Source organism: Falco peregrinus, chromosome 3, assembly GCF_023634155.1.
Source record: "Falco peregrinus isolate bFalPer1 chromosome 3, bFalPer1.pri, whole genome shotgun sequence".
Taxonomy (NCBI): domain Eukaryota; kingdom Metazoa; phylum Chordata; class Aves; order Falconiformes; family Falconidae; genus Falco; species Falco peregrinus.
Window position 1 is genome coordinate 40,183,821 of NC_073723.1, and position 7,493 is coordinate 40,191,313.

A 7,493-nucleotide genomic window follows, 5' to 3' on the forward strand; every position below is an offset into this window, starting at 1 on the left:
ATTTACCCTGAGATCTTAGGTTCAAATCACAGACCTTCTGTACTCCATATCCGTTTATTCCACTGCAGCTTGCACTTGCTGTGGAGATGCCATTTGGGTGCTGGCTGGGGACACCAGCCCAAGGGCAGCTCTCATCAACCTGCTCAGCTACACTGCTAGACTTGGTGCGAATGGGTAAGGAACTGGTCCAAGCAAAGGTCTCTAATGTGCAGTTTAGGTGGAACAAAGTGTTTAAATCCAAACACGGATCAGAAAAAGTCTTTTCAGCACTACCTGAACCTGCAGGAATGTTTTTTCTTTTTCCTTTTTTTCTAACTATAAGATTTCGTGTGTGCCAACATCTGTGAACAACTGGAAGCACCTATTCTGAAGAATTCTCTGCTTTGTTCAGAGGGCTAAGCCTAGCTAGGGCCCAAAAATGAGACTTTCCCCAGCCTGACTACCCGGAATGGTTTGTGTGTCCTCTGGACTCAATAAAATTTGGGAATAGGCTGGATTCCTTGCCTAGTGAAATGCTTCCACCCACTTTCTTTGAATCATAAGTAGAAGAAATAACATTGATGTTGTTGGCCTCCTCCGCATAAGGCCTACCTCAGGATGTGTGTGCAGTAAGAATACTCAGTTCTTATGAGGAAAATCCAGTCACATCACCAACACACAGTGTCACTGCCTATCTGTAGGCTGTTCCAGGCTGGGCTGATGCTCCACTCTTGTTGTCAGAATTATACTACCACAGGAAGGGATTCAAGGAAGAGCGGAGTGAATCACATGGTGAGTGGCGCATTAATGTGAGAAGTCAGGCTCTGGAGTCCCATTTCTTCTTCCAAGCAATAGTTCTGAATTTTAACCAATTACCAGAATTTCAGAGTGGACAAACTTTTATAGGGATTGCATTTACAGATGCAGTTAAAATACTCAGGTTTTCATGTTAGCCAGCCTTTGTATGTATCCTAAAAAAATACACAGACTAAAAAGTAAAAAATAAAAAAATCTAATTAAAAGTTTCCTTGGTGTTTCAATTTCTCTACGCGGAACTCTGCATAAGTTTTTGCTGTCCCCATAAGACATGTCCAACCCAATGTTCCAATTGCAAATGTCATTATCCCTCTAGCCATGAAAATTTAATCTCAGATATGCCAGTAGAAAACACAGAAGAGAATTTAGCAAAGCTTTAGTATTAATCTTCAAGGTATTAAAATTTTCCACAGGTAGAAAAGAAAATATTTTTATCCCCTGAAGTCAGGCTGAATATTGTTAAGCATTAGAAAGATTTTTTTTCATTTTTTTCTCCACTTTATCTCCAGCAAGAGCCATTACACATTCTGTAAAGAATCAAAGCTGAAGTCACTAGATGTATTTCCAAAGACTTAACAGAAGTTCTCTCAATGCATTCTATCTAAGAATTTCTTACTACAAATGGTGGAAATGTAGTTCAAAATAAAGGAGTTTTTTTATAATGAGCTGTGTTTTTATAACTGAGATCTTTTGTAAATTTTTTTAAGTTAAAAAATATATAAATACATCATCAAGCTTCATTGCTTTTTCCTATGATTTTTTCAATGAAAGAAATAGATGAAAAAAAATGAAGAAGAATGAATCAGATTAAAATAAAAATACACCAAAGATGTGGCATTTGTTTTCACCAGGCCACTTTTCTAAAATCATTGAAAATGAACAAACAACAAAAAGCAATCAAAACTGATTTAGTAATTCACTGGTATAAGGAATTAACACAATGATTTGAGATGCAAATTAAATATGAGAGATGTAGGACAACATATTTTGTGATGGAAGAAAAAGGAGAAAGGAAATTCAGCTGCCAAATGTAGAATATGTCTTTTTTTTTTTTTTCAAATCACTTGGAAAAAGGCAAAAAGAAAAAGAAAAGTCTGCAAGAGCTCAGACCCATTGTTTATGTTGTCTTCCCAGAATACTCGATGTATCATTTATAGTCCCAGCCATGGTCATTCCCAAGCATAGCTGCAAGCTGGCTTTAGAAACAGGTTGTCACCATGGTATGCCATTGTTAGTTACTCTATCAAAAGGGTCTGGAAAGGACAGATGTTGAGTCACCTTTTTCACAGTGAAATGCATAGTAGAATAAACTTTGATTTCTGGAATCAAAGGTTAAAAAATCATATGTCCAACATTTTTACCATATACATTTCATTTTGAAAATTAGTTATACAGATTTCCATGAAAATTTTGGGGTAAAAAGTTTTGCTGTTGTTTTATCAGTTTCCATCAGAGATTTTGCCAGAACTTTTTGTCAACTTAAATTTTAGGTTGCATACAAATATACTGAATTTTTCTCTCCTCTCCCTCATAAATGACAGTATCGATAGGTGATGTTACTGAACAGAAGGAACTAAAAAATGCTTATGGCTCCAAACTACTGCAGAGAATTCTTACCTCTATGTAAAGCACATTGAACTTGTTTTAAACAAAATCTGTAGACAAGACTTTTTAATGCAATGAAAACAACTTTAAATTGTGTCCTTTCTGCCAGACTTTGTTTATTCTATTGAAACACATACTATTGTTCCCATCTATCTCATATCAATGAGTGATAAAAATTGGTTTTGTCTATAGGATCTTGCTGTCATCCTTAGCGACCACATTAATGATCGAAATATAAACACTAAAAATGATAATACACAGCAGTGTGCATTTAGCTTGATAAAATTAGGTAAAAAAATCCTTGTTGTACTACTCTTCAATAGGTAGAAAAAGGCTGAAGCCATTTGTTTAAAAGTTGGCAAAGTTAGTCATATTGATGTTCGTGTAGCATAGTGTGTAGAGAAAATTTCGCTTAATTAACTGTTCATGAGATTCAGAGCCATTAATCTTCATTACCACTTCCTCCCTGGCAATAAAAGTATAATTTCTGATACAGCTTGTCTAAATCAGTCCTGTGGTTTTATATTTCTCAGTATTTTACCAAGTATGCCTGCTGATTTCCTGAATTTACTCCGTCATTTGGTAGATTTCTCAATGGACAGTGGGATCAGAGATCATTCAGATCTGTGACTGATAATGCCAAGGTAAAATGCAATAAGCTTTCTTATCTAATGAGGATGAAACAGTGTAAATACAGAGGACGAGGTTTCTTAGCCAAGAGGTGATGAGAGTCAGAGGCACATGGAAAACATACCACCTTTAGATACACTTGAGTGTAGGAGGGTGCCATAGGAAGTGGCATAAGTGATTGCGAGCAGCATGTTCTTTGAATCAGTCAAGAAGCTGTGGCTTTCCCTGGTATTGGATAGGTATGACCTGCCCTTGTGCTTCTGCAGCTGAGTGCTTTTTGTCATAGCCAGGGGAAAATGGCTATTAAGGATCAATATAGAAATGTCCTATCTTTCAGACACATGCACTAATCACTAAGACTAAGAAGTTGCTTGCACTACCCTGACACTGGATTTGTTGCCATGGGCGTATTTTGCTATCCCTGTCAGGAGCACTGTTCCAGTATCAGGAACAGCTGCTCTTCCTAAACCATGCCCTGCTTCTGTAACATGTGCTGGCCTGCCAGGTGCTTGTATGACAGCAAGAATCTGGGAGCCCTTCCTTATTCTTACATCCTGCTTATCCTGTCATGTACTCAGCAGGAATTTCTGCCACTGCACCTTGTAGCCATGAAAGATTGCAACAGCATTTGGCCTGGCAGCTGCAGTGTCTGTTCCTCTGTCTCTCCTTTCCCTCTGCCTGTTGGGCCGCAGAAGGTTAAGGATGGTGACGAACAGATGCACAGGTAAGGAGTCAGTGCTAGCAGAAGTCATCCTCAGAAATCTTCCTTTGCTCTAGTAGCTTTACAGACAGCCCTGCACATTGAAGAGTTTTCCCTGGTCACCCCAGGTCTCAGCCCCTCACACCCTGCCCCTCCTCACACCAGCTCTCACAGCTCATGTGTCTGCTGACACCATCAGCTTGTCCACCAAGTATCTTTCGGTAAACACCAGATACCATGGAGTACTTACCGTTTCTGTGATTTTTAAAACTCCTCCCATCAACACTAAGAAGACCTGCTGTTTAGGACAAGTGGTGCAAGGTGTGGGCACAGGCTGCATTTCATAGTTATTGGCGTTGAAAAGATACAATAGTCATGACAGAACTAAGGCAAAACCACAACAAAACATGGGAGTTATGCACATCTATACCAGAGATATGATCTTATTTTCCTTGTATGGTGTATCTTTCCACATCACGGCCTGCTATTTGTAGCTGCCACCTGAGACAGGATTCATAGTGCAAGTTTGTACTGTTTGCTACCCCAGCCTCCTCAAGCTATTGTTCTAATTTCTGTATTTATTTTTCGTAATCTGAGGCAAAAGTCAGACCTGCTATGAGAACATACCTCTCTTAAACCTACAAGGAAGGGAATGCTTTATGTGCACAATAATTCTTACTAGTTCAAAGGGAGAGTTAGGAGGCAGGAACCACCCCTACATGAAACAGGCTGTAAAGACCTGACTGTCTAAAGCTGAAAGAACCGGTCCCAGAAAACAAAAAGCAAGAAATGCCTAAATGATGCACAGTGAAAGGAGAAAACCAACAGGAATGGGGCTCACAGGGAAGGACTCTGAGGTATGAGCCTGAAATACATTATACTTGTTATTACCACAGCACCTTGCCCTTTATTCATAGTCCTGTAGATTTAGCACCCCCCAGAGGATACAGTATTTTTCCATACGACTCATTTGTTTTAAGACTTCATACTCCCCCCATTAGTGTGGGATGCAATGAGTGGAACTATTGTATAGGATTACTGTGCCCAATTAAACAGTTCTTGGTTTTCAACTTACTGGCTGTTCTTCAGAGAGTTGTAAAGAAGTACCTCTGTATTAGATTCTGCAAAGCACTCTGCTTGATATTATATAAATGCAAAATATTGTATTATTTTAAAGCATGTTAACACTGGAACCCAGAGGGATGAATACATTTTTGTTTTTTATTTTCAGTGGAAAAGAAACTGAAGCTGAAAATAAAATATGGGTCCTGGATAGTCAGCCTACTGTATACAGAGGATGGGGAAACTAAATGAAACCCATTCACAGTAGGTTAAAGTTGGCCACAGGAGCAGCTGACATTGGAACATTACTAGAGAGACCATGTTGTTGCGAGTTTATTGATGGCTTCATGAACAGCAGGAATAAACAGAGCACTGGGTTTTAATTTTAGCATATATGTGTACCCTACTAAACTAAAGACCCTAATGACGTCTGTTTCAAGTAACTGGTACCACCTGGTTTTTTAATGAATAATGATAAAAGATGATTCGGCACTGAAGAGGTGCACTGTACAGCTGCATTGTCTTCATCTGAGTTATCAATAAGCACTACTTTCAAGTACTAATATAATCTTATTTTTACCTATTTCCATTGCATTTAAAATAGTTCTGTTTTGAAAGTAAGAGATTTTCTCCTACAATGACATGGTAAGGAAAGACTGTACCCCTGTGAAGGGATTACACAGGTCTGGTGAGAACTTGGCACCCATAAAAAAGCAGGGAGTGAGTGCTGAAAGCACATAACCTGTGCCAGATGGATAACTGTAATCAAACAATAGCAACTGGTGGTTGGTTGTGGGTTTTTTCCCTGAAAGTGCTGCCCTTCCTTGGATACTACAAGGAGTCGGGACAAGGTATTCAGAAGCAAGAGCCTGGCAGCATTCAAGAGTCACATTCAAGCAAATCTCCTTTACAAGTGTTTAAGCACTCCAAATGTATTTGAACCTTTAATTTGAAAAGTATTTCTTAAGTACTCCTTAAGTACTCAGTAGTTTCTTTCATGTAATTTAATTCCAAACTTGCTGCTTTTGGGTGCTTGGCAGCTGAGCAAGTCTAAGCGATCTCCTTGCAGCCAGATACTTACAACAGTAGTCTGTCTCATGCAAATTCTTTAGGGATTTGTTTTCTTCTACAGACTAAGTCACAAGATAAGAATGTTTTATGGTGGTGCGGTCTTCACCTTGCCCTGGACATATGACCTGGAACACAGATCATTCAAGAAGTACTTGGATGCCTGGTAAATTATCTGCACTTCCGTGGGAGCAACAACCAACGATCCCTCCCACTCATTCACCATCTTTGTCCTTCATCACAAAATGTAGTCCCAGAGGGCAGATCTCCACGCCTCAAAGAAAGTATGTCTGCCTATAACCACAATGACTGCCCTTGTCTTGACCCACACGGTACAACTGCAACAGTTGAGATGCATTTCTTTGCTTGAGAAGAGATGAATCTTACCTTTAAGTAAAACCATTTGGTAGCAGATTCAGGCTACTTGGACTAATTGGGTTTTTTTTAAATCAAAAGACTGGTAAGAATACTTATAAGCAGTTTATAAGCATAAATAAGCACTGCATAGTTAGCAGGAATCAGTACTAATTATGTTCACAAACTGGTGGTAATGAGAAGAGCAAAATTTCTTTTCCATGATGAATTCTTTGTGTTATGAACTCAGAAATAAAATAAACAATTGCTGGCCAAAGAAGTGATGTAAGGCCAAGGTGGCCTATTTTTGAATGTGGGAACCTCATGAACTTCTGAGAGAAGCTGAGGTCCATTTTTTTCGTGTTGTGATCTTGATGGGAGAGCATTTACACCAACAGAAATGTAAGGAACTCAACATATACAAAAGGACAAAGTCTTATTACTATATGCAATGCTTTTTCTGCCATAGACTGTCTAAAAATCCTAACTTTCTGTTCCAAAGTTACCATCTTTTCCAAGCACAAGAAAATGTCTTGTATTTATTGTACCAAATCTTCTAACACAAAAAGAGTATTTTAGTCTCAAATTTATAGTTGTCTGTCTGACAGATTTCCTCTCCACAATCAATTTTAATTATCATTAAAAGAATATGGTCAGACTGAATAAAGACAATAAACTTTATTAGATTGAGTATAATATAAATGTGCTGAAAATTATTTTAAAGAAGGGGTGAGATGAATATTTGCTTTGGAGATGGGGTCTTCTAACAAGGCCCAGCAGGACAGTGTTTGTGTTTAGAAATATTCAGACATCCTTAAACATCCATTTTCCCAAATTAATTATTTACTGTCTCACATACTGAACATATTTTTCTGTTCAGCTAGTGTTCATTAGTTAAGTGTAATTTCCCTGACTTATTCATTATTCAACTATACTTCACACTTATTTGATGAGAATTTCCCCACCAGGGATTGATCACTCATTCAGTATTTCAGTCTTAGATAATCCAAATTAAAGCTCTGTTGGTTAATTGCAATTATTCTCATATGTCACATGCTATTTTTCCTGAATGAATGAATTTAGTGATTATAATCTGAACAAAAGCTTAAAGAGGTCAGTAGAGTTTGAGTTTCCCAGGAACAGGCATTCATTTAATGAGCAGTTACAAGATAAAAACTGCATCCTGAGGATGCTGACAGCACTATCTTAAAGGTCTATGTGGGAGGAGGCAGGTCTATTTCATTCTGGCACCTTGAAGGAAAAAAATCAGTTACACACT